Source organism: Ailuropoda melanoleuca, chromosome 1, assembly GCF_002007445.2.
Source record: "Ailuropoda melanoleuca isolate Jingjing chromosome 1, ASM200744v2, whole genome shotgun sequence".
NCBI classification, from domain to species: Eukaryota; Metazoa; Chordata; class Mammalia; order Carnivora; family Ursidae; genus Ailuropoda; species Ailuropoda melanoleuca.
Genome location: NC_048218.1, coordinates 205,471,156 through 205,487,247, shown reverse-complemented (window position 1 = coordinate 205,487,247; position 16,092 = coordinate 205,471,156). Strand labels below are relative to the sequence as shown.

The window sequence follows — 16,092 nt, the reverse complement described above, 5'->3', positions numbered from 1 at the left end:
ACAGTGTTAGAGCACTGTTTGTACAATAATCCAAAATCTCATCCCTTCATTGTTTCCAGCTCGGCTCGTTAGAATAACCAAAGCAGAGGAAACAAATTCCCATATGGTGTAAAGAACACCATATAAACATCTATATCTGATTTAAATGGAACTCCTTGAACCCAAAATGAACCTGTTAAAGGAACTTTAAGCAACCAGAACATCATGAACCTTCCGTAAAACTGAGCTGCGGGCTGCGTAACGTGGCTTTCCAACTTGAGAAAGGAAAACAAGCAGAATGAAACATTTCCCAGGGCTTCTTCCAAGTCAATTAGCCCTCCTCTTGGGGAGGCTTGGTTTTTGAAGATGGACCTTGCTATTCACAGGCTGGGATCCTGAAGGATGTGGGCACCAGGACCACAGCCCTGGAGTCTCTAGGCGCCCACCTGTGGCTTGGTGGCCTGTGGGACAGGTGGACAGGTGGTGCCAGGGTCTGTAGCCCGGGGCCGGGGGCAGGGGTGGCTGGGCAGAGCGGCGGTTCTCGGCATTTCCAGGTTTCTCTTTCAACAGGCTCCACTTGGAACTTGCTCCGGGCTGCAGAGCCGGCACAGAGCTGAGCTGGCCACAGCAGGGAAGCCGGCCTGGGGAGCACAGGGCCACAAACCGCAGGGAACAGCCGGCCTTTATGCCCACTCTCAGCTCATCCTTGTCCTGGGCAGGTGATCGATCCTGCAGAATCCTTTGGTTGTCAGGTGAGGCAGCAAGACCACCACAGACTAAAATAGGAGCGTGTTATGTGTTCTGGTTGGGCAGCCTGACCCCTCAGAAGCTTTTTTTCTGTTTTAAAATCGTATTTCTTTCTCCTCTGTGCTTACCTCTTTCTTTCTGCCCAGACCTCCTGCCCTATTCCTAAGATCGGCTCTTCGGGTCGGTCTCCACGTCTAGGCAGCTGCCCTGGGGTGGGAGGTGCCGGGGGGCTTGGGGATCTGGTGTTTGTCCCCACTCTACCACTACGTGCAAGCTGTTTTGTCTCCCTGGGTCTCTCCTCCTTTGTAATAATGGGAGTGAGAGTACCTTCCTTTGTAATAATGGGAGTGAGAGATGTATAATGAGTGTACGTGTGAGCTTGTAAGGGGCCCTTGGGGGACCCTGTTGCCACCATTTGCTACATTCGCAGTCTTGACTCCCCGTGGCCACGACACTCACTCTTTCTCCTTTATGATTCTAAACCAGCTCAAAAATTGCCTTGTTCAAAGTCTTGTCAGTGAGTATGGCATTATTAAGAGTCACTGCTGGAAGTTTTATTGTCTTTTTTTGCATCTATGTTGAAACTGTGTCCAAGGACGATCCTTTATTGCTCCGTTTGTGTTCTGGGGGAGGTTTTTACTCACTTGGGGTATTCACCAGCCAGAGGCTTCGGAACTGGACAGTGGAGCCATGATATCACTTAGGTCCTAGTCCCAGCCCCCAAGCCGGCTGGAGCAAAATAGAGTTGGTGGCTGAGACCAAGATCGGCCTGGGAGTGGCAAAACTGACCTGAGAATGAGCTTGAGACATCAGGAGCGGGTCAGTGGGCAGTCACCAGAGGTATAATAATAAGTCTAGTTAACATCAGTCGCCACACAGTTACAGTTACAGATTTTTTCTTATGAGAACTTTTAAGATTTATTCTCTTTGTAACTTTCAAATATATAATATATTATCCCCCCCCCAAATCAGTATAGCTTTTATTGCATCTTTAAAATATCACAAATAAGTCTGAAAAATCATCCGGCATCCTGCTGTTTCTGTAGATGGACAGCTGAGATCTTATTCCTCGGCCTGCTGAACTGATACCATCCCCAGATTTTCTGGTATTCTTGTTTTTGACAGTTGTGGCTTGCTCAATCAAAGCAGCTGAGTTTGGTACAAGTTCAATGTCCTTTCCTTCAAGAATTAACTCATCTTTTTGGGCTTGAGAGACAGAACAAGCAACCGCTGGCCTCATCCAAACCCTGGGGATGTATTTTTCACCCAAGAAATTTGGGATTTCAGGGGCGCCTGGGTGGCTCAGTCGTTAAGTGTCTGCCTTCGGCTCAGGGCTTGATCCCGGCGTTCTGGGATTGAGCCCCATATCAGGCTCCTCTGCTGGAAGCCTGCTTCTTCCTCTCCCACTCCCCCTGCTTGTTCCCTCTCTCTCTGGCTGTCTCTATCTCTGTCAAATAAATAAATAAAATCTTTAAAAAAAAAAAGAAATTTGGGATTTCAACAATAGAACCATTCTCCTGAATAACAACGTTGATGGGGAAGTGAGCATACACAGACCTCATCTTGTAAGGGAAGCCCAGTGTATCGCCCTTGATCACGTTCTGTACATGACTACAGATAGTGCGAACGGTAACCCGTTTTTTTCTATTTCCCCACCATTTGTCAACTCGGAGCCTCTTCTTTTTCTTTCCAAGTAGACTGAGTTCTACATTGATGTGATTGAAGTCCCTTCACAGGGTTCCTCTGGGGCCCTTTGCAATAACTGTGTGTCCCTTCAGAGCGATGTCGACATTTTCTGGAACGTCGACAGTCTGATTGCCGAGGATGGTCTTCATTCTCGCAGTAGATGCAGCAAAGAGCACAATACAATATTATTAACCAGAGTCCCCATACTGTACATTATATCCTGTGACTTATTTATTTGATAACTGGAAGTCTGTACCTTTTGACCACTTTCACTCATTTTGCCTATCCCCTATCCCCTCCCCCGCACTCCCACCCCACCTGTGGCAACCACCAATCTGTTTTCTGCATCTATGATTTCATCTTTTCGCCTTTTGTTTAAGATTCCACATATAAGCAAGCTCGTATAGGTATTTGTCTTTCTCTGTCTGATATAGTTCGTTTAGCCTAATGTCCTCAAGGTCCATCCATATTGCTGCAAATGGCAAAATTTTCCTTCTTTTTTATGGCTGAATTATAGTCCATCATATACACCACAATTTCTTTATCCATTCGTTGTTAAATGGATAGTTGGGTTGCTCTCGTGCCTCAGCTATTGTAAATAATGCTGCAATGAATGTGGGGGTGCGGATGTCTTTTCAAGCGAGTGTTTTCATTTCCTTCTGATAAACCCAGAAGTGGAACTGCTGAATCATAGGGTAGTGCCATTTTTACTTTTTTGAGGAAGCTCCACACTATTTTCTATGGTGGCTGCACCAGTTTGCATTCCCCCCAATAGTGCATGGGGGTTCCCCTTTCTCCACAGCCTCACCGACACGTATCATATGTGTCTTTTTTATAATAGCCATTCTGACAGGTGAGGTGATATTTCACTAGGGTTTTGATTTGCATTTTCCTGATGCTGAGAGATGTCGAGCATCTTCTCATGTACTTGGTGGCTGTCTGTATGTCTTTTCTGGAGAAATGCCTCTTCAGATCTTCTGCCCATTTTTAATTGGATTGTTTGGGTTTTTGTTTGTTTGCAATTAAGTTTTATGAGTTCCTTATATATTTTGGATATTAATCCCTTATCAATAAGGTGTAGAGTTGCAAATATTTTCTCCTACCCCACAAGTTGCCTTTTCATTTTATTGATGGTTTCTTTTTCTGTGTGGGAGCTTTTTTTTTTTTTAAGATTATATTTATTCATTTGACAGAGAGAGAGAGACCCAGCGAGAGAGGGAACACAAGCAGGGGGAGTGGGAGAGGAAGAAGCAGGCTCCTAGGGGAGGAGCCTGATGTGGGCCTCGAACCCAGAATGCTGGGATCACGCCCTGAGCCGGAGGCAGACGCTTAACGACTGTGCCACCCAGGTGCCCCTCACACCTATGTTTTTAATACCCATTTTCACAAGGAGAAAATTGAGCCTCAAATGCCTAGCTTGTGCGCAATCACACTGCTAGTGGCAGAAATGGAATGCGATGAGTGGTGTCTCAGTCAGTTCAGGCTGCAAAAACAAATGACCGTAGGCTGGACGTCTCGGACAGCAAACATTTGTTTCTGAGAGTTCTGGAAGCTGGGAGTCCAAGATCAGGGTGCTTGCTGGCAGATCTGATTTCTGGTGAGGGCTCTTTTCTTGGTTTGCAGAAGTCTGTTTTCTCACTGTGTCCTCACACGGTGGAGAGGAAGATCATTTCTCTCCTCTCTTCTTAGAAAGGCACTAATCCCTTTCATGGGGGCTCCACCCAAAGGCACCCCCTCCAAATACTATTGGACTGGGGACTGGGGATTCAACACATGGATTGGGTGGGGCATAAGCATTCAGATCATAGCAAGGTGGCAACACCCTCTTGGTTTTAACATAACAACCTTCTCCAGGCACTCAGGACCTTTCTCTGTATGTGACATGTAGATCAAGACACCTGCAACGAAGTCATTGGACCCTGACAGCACCTGTGCTATGGAATGTGGTTTTCATTTAGTCATGAATATCTGCTGAGTGTCTACTGCGTGCAGGAAGCTACAGACATGCAACCTCACTTCTGCTGAGTTGTTCTGCTTATTACCTCCTGGGGGAAGCAAATGGAAATGACAGATTATTTCAAGGAAAGCAAGGCTATAGCACAGAAATTGTTGCCAGTTGCGCCAGCTGTTTCCTTCCCATGAAGTGACCCCGTGTGGCCTCAAAGAGAACATTGTCCCCTGTTGTAGGGGTCCCTTTACCCTCCCTATGCCTAACAATTTCCTCCTCACCAAACTCCTTGCCATGAGCACATCCCACTTTGCCTGCTGCCATCATAGGACAGGGGCATGGACTTCCCATCACCAGTTGTCAGTCAAAAATTACATGTGTTCTCTCTTGGAAACATGTTCTCTTACCACTAACATTCCTTACTGTATGTATTATTATAATTTTATGGAAGCTTTTTTTCTTTAGTCATTTTCACAAACTGAATAACCTACCCTGTACATTGCATGGTGCTTATAATTTTCTTTAAAATGCAGTAAAAGCTCTTTATTTTTTTAGATTTTATGTTTAAGCAATCTCCACACCCCAGGTGGGGCTCAAACTCACAACCCCAAGTGTAAGAGTCACATGCTTCTCCTATTGAGCCAGCCGGGTACCCCTAAAATGCAGTAAAAGCTCTTGAAGTCATAAATAGTCTCTCTCTTTCCTCGGAAATTCTTGAGGCTGAATGTATATTAATACACACCCATCACAATTTGGGGACAGGGGCATCAGGCTTGGCATCAGAAAAATGGAGTTGAGTTCTGATTGGGTTGCTTCCCAGCTGGGCTGAGCCACCCAGCCTCTCCAGTCTGAAGTTCCTTGTCTGTACACTGTGCTCCAGGGCCCTTAGGTCATACTTCTGTGTTATCTTATACTTTGGAGAAAAACAGTGGCAGGTAAATCGTGTTATTTACTTGGCAACTTGAGGACAGAGGTTATTTCTCTTATGCATTGCTCGCTGTAGTGCTTGCCAAAAGTGGGCACGAGTAAATATTGACAATCTTCTTTTTAAAATTATGGTGTTTATGACTTCATGTAAAGGATGGGAAAGACAGGAGAACTCAAAGGTTAGCTTGCGGCTACGTAGAATCCTTTTTGAATTCAGGTTCTTAGGGATTAAAAGAAGTCCCTGAAGGCAATTCTTTAAATTGCTGAAGAATGCCCAAATGAATACAAATCAAATAACCACTTTATTTTATTTTATTTAAAGATTTTATTTATTTGAGACAGAGTGATAGAGCCCAAGGGAGGGGGGAGCTCACAGAGGGAGAAGCAGACTCCCCACTGAGCAGGAAACTTGATGCTGGGCTTGATCCCAGGACCTTGAAATCATGACCTTAGGTGAAGGCAAATGCTTAACCCACTAAGCCACCCAGGCTCCCCCAAGTAACCACTTTAAAATAACACTGTCCAATAATAGTTGTCTGGGAACTCATCAAAATGGTCAAATTCAGTGTAAACCCTCTGTCCTGCTGAGTTTCATCAATATTCTTAGCAGTTTGGAATCTCAAAGAGGTTGGCTGCTGCCTATTAAACATCAGAAATTGAGCATCTTTTGGTGCTTGAATGACTTCTGAAGCCACCTAGATCCTGTCTATAGTTGAGAACATGGTTCCTTGGAGATGAAAACTGTTCATCCACTTAAAAGTATTCTTTAGAATAAGCGACACCTGTGCACAAGGCATTGCCAGACTAACGAAATGGATACAATTGCATTCCCACCAATAAAGAGGTTCTAATTTACCTGGGGGCATAAGACATATTTACAAATTATTATAAAACAACAAAAGATGTGTTAAGTAGTAACATACCATAAAGATATAAAAAGGGTCTTTTGTGGTTCCCAGGACAAAAGAACAGATGAAAGGGAGAGAATTGTCCCAGCAAATGGAATCTGCAAGGACCTTTCTCTTGGTTGTAGCCAGAGGGAACACACCCAGGCAACACCCTCACAGACAAAAAAAGAAAATGAAAGAGTAGGTTTGTCAGTAAAGGAACCATGTGAAGTAAGTCAGTAGTTCCTCTGAGGTCTCTACCAGAGCAGCTGCTGTAAAGCCCTCTCCGAAAAGCCAGCCTCCACATCTGGCCGGAGTTTTGCTAGCACTGTAGTTGGATACATAAGACCCCAGTTAGCCAAATGAGTGGAAAGTTCTAGTCAAAGTCTGATATATTACTAATAAAAAAAAAAAGTCAGGTTTTACATAAAGACCCAAATCTTTATTTGCTCTTTTGAGCTTGTACCTTCCTAAATTTGACCAAAGACTTAGATGCCCTGATTTCTTTTCCCTTCTCTTACAGGAGAATGTATGAAGAAACATTAATTTGCTATTTTGTATATTTCCACAACCCATCAAATTGAAATATTATCTGAGTGGAGGTGAAATTTTATCACAATAAATAAGAAACTGTACTTTGTTATTGTCTTGTTATTATTGTACGAGATAGAACTAGAAATCAAGCGAACAAGCCAGGTAGCTTTGTAGGAAAGAGCAAAGGCCCAAACCGGACTGCCCGGATGAGGTTCCTGCTCTGGCCCAGACTGTGCACCCCGCCCTCCAGCAAGTCTCAGCCTCAGCCTTGTCCTCTGTAAGACAGATAATACACCTAAGTCAGAGAGTAATCAGCAGGACCTGTCCTACATTTGCTAGATACTAAATAAATACAGAACAAGTCATTCCTGGAGTAATTTGTGTGTTAAATCTAAAGTAAGCATTACCCCTTTCAAGATGATCCCCTTGGAAGAATTATTCCAGTGAGGTAGTCATTGGTCAAAATAGATTTGAAACCAAGCTAAATTGTCTTCGGAAGTGGTGGCATATTCTTTTTTAAGTATTCCTTGTGGGGGTGAATCTTCCTCTTTGAAAGGTAGAGTTCTTTTTAAAACAGCCCAGAGTCTGTCAAACAAAGTCAGGAATGGTGAATACAGTGAGCACAAGCTGGGAAGTACTCCTTGGCAAGACTGAGGCGTGATTCAAGTAATGCAGTCTACTTTCTTGTGCGGATCACCCTTCGAGACTTTGGAAAAGGATTCCAGATCTGCTTAAGCAGTGGCAGAACCTTTTTGATAAAGTGTTGGATTAGTTATCTGTTGCTGCACACGATTAACCCCAAATGTAGCATCTTAATGTTGCAGGGTTTCAGGGTTCTCTCTCACAGAGCTAAAGAATGAATCTCAGGGACAAAAGTGTGAAGTGAACTGAAAGTTTATTAAGTGAAGGTAAGAACAGAAAAGAAAGAAAAGAGTTCTCTTAAGTGAGGGGAGTCCTGAATGGGTTGCCACTGAGGGATTTTAGGGTGCCTCTTTTATAGGAAACTGACCAGGGAACTTGGCAAATTTCTTGTCAACATCATGGTGGATTTATGAATATCATGTCTATATTTAGAACAAACATGGTGGACTTGTAAGTGTCATGAGAACAAACAAGGTGTTCTTGTAAATATCATGTCTATTTCTTCATAACTGGAATTTCTGTGAGCCTGGTTACATAGCCCCCTGAGTGTCCCTAGTCACAATGCCCTCTACCTGTCTCTCCCTACCTGGCCTTGCCTGTCCCTTACTCATTAAGACAAATGAGCATTGGTTTTTTGTTTGTTTGTTTTTTTTTTCACCATATTCGGGTCAGGAATCTGGCCACAGTTAGCTGGGTGCTTAGGCCCAGGGTCACTCACTCTGAAATGGACTGAAATGTAGACATTAGCTGGAACAGTGGTCATCTCAAGGCTCCACTGAAGAGAGATCAGCTTCCAAGCTCACTCACAAGGCCTCAGGCCTGACTAGCTGTTGGCTGTGGACAGTTCTTTGCATTTCCATAGGGCTGTTCTCTACCCCCAAAGAAAGAGAGGAGAGAAAGCATGAGCACAAGCAGGAGAGCTCCAGCACCCTCATAAAAAAATGACTTTTTTCAACCTAATCTTGGAGGTAACACCCCATTACTTTTGCCTTTTTTTTTTTTTCTTTCTTAGAAATGAGTCAGTAACTTCAGGCCTCACTCAAGGAGCTGTGATTACACAAGGACATGGATACTAAAAGGCAGGATCGTTGAATAATTCCCCGGAGTGACGAAGTTGAATGATAACCCTCATTTCAAGAAGATATCTCTCTCTGTCTAACTGATTTTTAAAATTTTATTATTTTATAAAGATGCTACATTTTTTCCTATGATACAGATATTTTTGTGGGAAAATTACCCAACACTAACAACATGATCTTAGGCATCGTCATTGTGGGTCTGAGTCATGGGTTGAATTACATAAGCAAAAGCTAACTTCTAGTCCGTCTCCTTCACAATAGACCTCGCCCTGGACAGGTTTTTAGTCCTCTGAAACAGGTAATGAAGTGCCTATCATGTTTACAACATTGAACAAAATTCTGGTCTTCTAACATTTCTAGACTAGAAGTCGCCTAGACTTTGGGGACTTTGGATCTTAATGCTTTTTAATTCAGGATTTAACTGAAATAGTAAGTTTAACAAGCCTGACTGACAGAAAACCCCCCAGCAGCCTGTGAATGTGAACTGTAGGTGCTTGCCAGCTAAGTATGGTCCTCACTAACAAACGATGCCCTTTTTTTCTATCAAGATTCAGTAAACATAGAGCCTTCCCTTCCAGTTTTTTTCAAGTTTTTTTTTAAATCACATTTACAATAGAGAGTGCAGATTTTCAACAAAGCTGTCAAGTTTATTTGCTAATGAAGTAAGCTGGTGTGTTGGACCTGTTGCTTGAATCTTAGGGTCAAGTCTACAGATCACAGCAAAGAACCAAGGAGATGACAGCTGGCTGACAACTGTAGACGGAAAGGATGGATGAATGTGGAGAATGAAGCCTTGATACACAGTGGAAACTGGCTTACACCTCCTCTCAGACCTGGTTTTAAATTGGATATCGATCGGTGTCTGTGAACCTATGCACTTTATATGTGAAATTAGCAAGCTGTTGCAGAAAGTGTACATTATCTACTTATTCACAGACACCTACAAAATTATTAAATTTATAGCAACAAACTTTCCATACCTTTTTAAATTCTGAATGGTTCTTTAAATGCCCTCCTTGAGTCATGTTAAACAGTGTTAATCATTTGGTGTATCTTCCAGATTTTTTCCATCCATCTACAAACATGCATTTATTTATATACCTAGATATATGAGATGGTACTATATATATTCTTGAGGAAGATTCAATTGATTTTTCCTCTTCCCTCCTGATTTATGATGAGAAATACATTGCTGTTTAGCTACAAATTAACAACCTTCCTTATAGGATTTCTAAAAACCAACTATACTCTTGAATAAGTTTAAAGCTAATTTAAAAAGAAGTCGTTCTTGTATTTTTTTTTTTTTTGCAGGCACTTTGAATGTTAATTCATAAATGCTGCTGGCAAGTTATTTTTACTAAAAAAAATATGAACAAGTAGGTGATTTTGGAAGTCTTTTCTGATTCAGAGCTAAGAGTTCCTTTTTATGCTGCTGGCAAGTTATTTTTACTAAAAAAAATATGAACAAGTAGGTGATTTTGGAAGTCTTTTCTGATTCAGAGCTAAGAGTTCATTTCATATGCACTTTGGTTAATTTATGTATACATTGCAGATGATTGGTCTTGATTGAGACAAAAGGCAAAGCCAGTCAAGGACGGTTGTGGGGGGAGACAATGTTAAACAGATTAACAATAACCCACAACCCTCGGACCAACTGTGAAACACTCTGCATCTCTGATTATTTATAGTTCGTATCCAGACTATTTTCTAAGTAAGGAGACTTTTCATGGCCTATGCCACAACCATAAAAAATAAGACGTGTACAACTTCCCAATTAAATAGAAGGTAAACAAAACAAAATCGCCATTTTCAAAGTGTGTTTGTGAGAATTACGTTAACCGCTAACCTTTTTTTGCATTTCATTTTTACAAATGCATTATGGGTAGTGCCTAGCTGAATATGAAAGTAAACCGGGCGGGTGGCTGGCAGCCACGAGGATGAGGGTTGTGAGAGCCAGAGCAGCGCCTTGGTTTGGGCAAGGACCGCTGGCTGGGGCTGGGAGGGGCGGCGCTCGTCGGGGGCTGGCTTGCGGGGGCGCCCGGGGCTGTCCTGTCGGTTTCGTGTCGGTGTCGGCAGCGCGTGGCCCCGGCTGACCGTGCGCACAGCCAACGCGGGGCCGTTGGGCCCCGGAGGGCGGGGACAACGACCTGCTGGACCCACTCCGGGCCTGGCAGGTACCACCTTTCAGCTTCCTTTTATCCTTAGGAGCCCCTTCCCGCCCCCCCCCAATCCTAAGCATCTACACCCACGTCGCTAGTAGTTAGGGATTAAAGGCAAGTTAGGGAGTGAAACAGGTGGCTCCGCCAAGAGTCCCCCCCCACCACCAAGGAAACCTCATGTGTGCTAAAAACCCCATTCTGGGAGTTCTTTAGCAGCTTGAATCACCCATAAATTACTAATCTTTTCCCCACCCACCACAGGGACCTGGGGTATTCCTTCTCAAGAACTGACTGGGAAAATGCAAAACCATTGGTGACCTTTCAAAGCTTTATTATTTTTTTCCCCAAAGCTTATTTATAGTGAAAGTTTAAGGACAAACTGAGAGGAGATGGCCCACGAAGTATTTTGCACATAAAAAGCATTGCCAAGGAAAACGTGAAGTTATTTTTCTTAAGGGAGAGGATTTCGGAGAGGATGTGGGGCTGAACTTTGGTTTTATATGTCAGATATGAATTACGTCCCAGAAACAAAACTATGAAATTGATTTAATAAATGAGCCGTTTGGTATATCGGCATCATCTGATTTTTTTTTTCTAAAGATAGTTTAGCCCTTTTTTTTTCAATTAAAAAATTCCTTTTGGGGAAACTTTGACAGATTTCCTGCAGTTAGTCAAACTAAAGTTCTTATTCAACATATTTCTTAGGGTTTTCCTACTAACTTACTGTTCTTTCTTCCTGTAAAGACAAAACCAGGAAATTATTCAGAAAAAGGCTCGAGCTGACTTCCTAATTACCTATTGTGATTAGAGAGAAAAACTTGGGAAATTGGGAATATTGGGGCTGGGTTGTTTGGAAAAATGGAGAAAACCTTAAATTTAAGATATTATGATTTTTAAATTGTACTACTAAAAATATATATACAAAAAAACCTAGCGAATTCTGAAGTCTGAGAATTTTAAAGTCTGTATTTTAAAAATACATGTAAGGAAGGCAGTAGATGAAGAAAGGTATTTGTAATATTGTCAGATCCTGCATTTTAAAGGTGAATAATTACTCTAGTGATACCCTTATGAATTTTAGATATCTTTCTTTTGACTAAGGTGGGAATTTATATGATAGTAATCATTGTAGTTTGTACAATTTCTGCTTTTCTTTATATTATCTCATTTCTTTTTTTTTTTTTAAAGATTTTATTTATTTATTCGACAGAGATAGAGACAGCCAGTGAGAGAGGGAACACAAGCAGGGGGAGTGGGAGAGGGAGAAGCAGGCTCATAGCGGAGGAGCCTGATGTGGGGCTCAATCCCATAATGCCGGGATCACGCCCTGAGCTGAAGGCAGATGCTTAACCGCTGTGCCACCCAGGTGCCCCTCATTTCTATTATGTTACTAGTATATTTATCTTTAGAAATTGGTAGAACACATCAGCCCTTTCTCCTATTTGTAATACTAATTGGATCTGAAGGGAATCAGGATGTGTCACCCCCAAATTTGCCACTTTGACATAAAATTATTTTGAGCTGAAGGCAATTGAGAACCAACAGATGAAGAAAGTAGATTTCTCAGTTTACTTTATCTGACCAGAAGCAGCAACTTCTGGGAAATAAGGCTGCCATAAATTCCTTCTTTGGGGAGTGTCTACTCATAAAAGCCTTCTCTGGGGGATTTTTATGGCCCTGCAGAAGACAGAAGGACCCCTCAAACTTGTATAGACTAACATTATCACAAACTTTCTTATCTCCTGTTTGGTCTCCTGAAACCCTACTTGTCTTTCCTAAAGAAACTTTTTTGTTCATCCCCCAGCAGCCTTTTCTCCCCCTCCCTTTCCCCTACTAGTATTTAAATTCCAAATTCTAACCACCCCTTTGATTTACTCGTCACTGAGTGCTCTCATGGGTATGAGTGCTACTACACATGTAAATCAACTCTATTTTCTTCTCTTACTACTGTCTTTTGTCAGAACAATTCACAGACCCCCTAGACACTAACCATGAGAGGGTAGAGGAAAAGTTTTTTCCTCCCCTACTGACGTGAAGGAATTAACATGAAATATCAGGGCAAGTACTGAGCAAAGAGGTTAATGGAGTATGGGGGGTGTGTGTGGAGGGGAGAGGAGTTTAGCCCTTGATCTTTACAGAAATGGTCTTAGTCCTAGATCTGCAATGCCCAAGTTAAGTCAGCTCTCTTTTAATGTTTTATTGAGATCTACCTCTAGCCAAGCACTGTGCTAAGATCTTTTTTCACCCTCAAAACAACTCTGTCAGGTCAGTAAATCAGAGAAAGTAAGTAACATCCCCAGGGCCACATACTACAAAAAACGGAGCACATGGGGCGTCTGGGTGGCTTTGTTGGTTGGGCATCTGCTTTTGACTGAGGTCATGGTCCCAGGGTCCTGGGATGGAGACAGGCAGCGGGCTCCCTGCTCAGCAAGGAGCCTGCTTCTCCCTCTCCTGCTCTCCCTGCTGTGCTCGCTCTCTCTCTCTCCATCAAATAAATAAATAAAATCTATTAAAAAACCCCACAACCCCACAGCAAACCAAAAACAGAGCAGGTACCTTCTCTGAGCTTAAAAGGCTAAATGCTAATGTATCAAAATGCTACTTTGTACCCCATACATCTTTCTCTCCCTCAAAGATATTGCTGCAGGGCTCAAAGGGACATCGTCTAATGCCAGGCACATGTCATGCACACTCAAGAAATATTCATTTGAATTTCTTCATTAATGACCACTGAGTTTGATTCTCCAGAGTTTTAATTTTAATAATTGACCAACTTTACATCTGTGTCTTCTTTTCTTTTCCTGCTATGCTTTTCTACTTTCCTGGACTTAATGACGCTTCCTTTTCTCTTTAAAGCTATCCAGTTGAATACAGTTGACCCTTGAACAACACGGGTTTGAACCGTGCAGGTCCACTTATAGATAGTTCTTTCTTATAATGCAGTACTGTAAATGTATTTTCCTTTCCTGATGATTTTCTTAACATTTTTTCCTCTAGCTTATTTTATCGTAAGAATACAATATATAATACATGTAACAGACAAAATAAGTGTTAATCAACTGTTATCAGTAAGGCTTCTGGTCAAGAATAGACTATTAGTAGTTAAGTTTTTGGGGAGTCAAAAGTTATATGCAGGGGTGCCTGAGTGACTCAGTTGGTTGGACATCCTACTGTTGCTTTCGGCTCTGATGTGATCTTGGGGTCGTGAGATCAAGCCCCCCACCCTCTGTTGGGCTCCATGCTCAGCATAGAGTCTGCTCTGGAGTCTCTCTCCCTCTCCCTCTGTCCCTCCCACTCATGCACTCAGTCTTTCTCTCTCTCTCTCAATTAAGTAAGTAAATCTAAAAAAAAGTTATATGCAGACTTTGGACAGGGTGCATGGTGGGGTGGGGGGGGGATTGATGCCTCTAACCCCTGAGTTGTTCATGGGTCAACTGTATAGCTGGCCGTGTTTATACAGCTAGAGAAAGAAGTATCGTATCTGCTGGGTGGGCCACACATAGGAATGAGACAGTTCAGATTAATTTTTAGTTGTCACATCTTTTCCTATCTGGTTTCTTCCACTGCTTTTAAGTTTCAAGTTCTTGTTGATGATTCAGTTAAAAATTCACCTACATTTCCTTCTAGGTTTCGCTCTTAGTTTCATTCAACTCTTTAATAAATCAATTTTATTTCAGTGTGAGTGATGAAAAACCAGCTTCCCATCTTCCTTGCCTGGCTGTTCCCTCTTAATTAGGATTTCTAATTTCTGTGGAGTTTCTTAGCTTTAAAACATCTCTAGGTAGTGTAAAAATAGTGAAATTTTACTGTGCTGTAGGTGATTTTCTGAGAACAAACTGCATTCCTTCAAGAACTAACATGCTAAATGACTCTGGGCAGCTCTTTTCACCAGTCTGGGTCTCAGAATCTTCTGTAAAATGAGTGACTTGGGCTGGATTTCCTCCCCCTGCCCCCCTGTCCCAAATATTCTGAGAAGTGCAAGATTGACTCAATGAGAAGGAATTGTGTGGGCAAACTTGTTTCGGAAATTTGTATAAAAGAGTTTTTACATTTTATTTTACCTCTAATATTATTAGTTATTCCGAAGCATTTATTGGATGCCTCCTAAGCCAGGCACCATGAGAGGCAGAGCCCTCCAGCCGAGACACTGCCACCCAGTGGAGTATGAGCCTGCGCGGAAGAGCAAACCACGGCCAATTCCAGGGCAACTGTGGAGTCAGGAGTGCTGGGCAGGGGAGCCCTCAGGGGTTCTGAGCCCTGACGGTGGTGGGAGCTGCCCAGCTTAAGGGTGGGGGTGGCAGAGAAAAGAGCAAATAAATGCTCTCAGAGTGAGAGGACATCGAATGCTGGAGAAATGACAGTCAGGCCTGAAGCTAGATCATTGCGGAACTTGAAAGCCTTATGGGGATTTTGGACTTTATCCTAGGGGAGACAAAAGGCTACTGAGAATTTTAACTGGAGGAGTGATGTTTATGTTTCTGCAGAGACCCTTCCGGCTGTTTTATAGAGAATAGGCAGAACCTTTAGGAGGCTTGTAATATTTTAGAGGAGAGATGCTCGGCAATGTTGGGTGATGGGTGTGAAAATGGGGCAAAAGTGGATAGGTCTGAGAACAATTCTGAAGATGTAATTGCAAAAAGTGAGGGAAAGAGCATAGTTAGAAACAATTCCCCAGTTTCTGGCTTGTGCCATCGCAGGGATACGGGTACCCGTTGCTGGTATGGTGGTATACTGATACGGAGAATATTTATGGGGTGTGGAGGCCAGTGAATTTGGTTTTGGAGCCAATATTGTGAACTCCTAAAATAAATAGTTTGCAGCATTTATCAAATTTTTTTGGACCCATCATCCATTTCTTCTTGGCAGAATATCTCTCAGGGCCAGGGTTCCATGGAACACACTTTGGTAAATGCTGTATTAGTTGCTCTCAAGTTGTCTTCCAGCTCAAATTGTATTTTTTCCCATAATGCTAGCAATAACCAAAAAAGTAAACTGCATTACTTGATATTTTAAATAAACTTTTAAATTGAAGCGTAAGAAAGATACAAGGTGCACAATGGAATTTTTGTTTTTTAATTTTTAAAAAAGATTTTATTTATTTATTTGAGAGAGAGAGCAAGAGAGAGTAACGAGCGGGATGAGGGGTGAGGGGCAGAGGGAGAAGTAAGCTCTTCATTGAGCGGGAAGCCAGACACGGGGCTTGTTCCCAGGACCCCGGGATCATGACCTGAGCCGAAGGCAGACGCTCGACTGACTGAGCCACCCAGGTGCCCCACAATGGAATTTTTATAGTGAACATGCCTGTGTAACCACTACCTAGAACAACAGAATGCGTTATCACAAAATCCTGGGGCATTGTCTGATTTTCAGATCTCTGAATCAAAACTGGGTGGTCCCAGGGAGGCTGGCGGGGTGGATGGCTTGGCTGAACCAACCCTTCCACTTGTCCTCTGGGGTAGCGCCATCCCCAGAACTTGGTGGTAGAGAGTGGCTTAGATGTCAGC

At 42.7% G+C, this 16,092-nt stretch overlaps 1 pseudogene; it reads right to left on the bottom strand.

Moving 5' to 3' along the window:
* Positions 1 to 1,689: 1,689 nt before the first annotated feature.
* Positions 1,690 to 2,561, bottom strand: LOC109490308 (annotated as a pseudogene).
* Between the last annotated feature and the right edge of the window lie 13,531 nt (positions 2,562 to 16,092).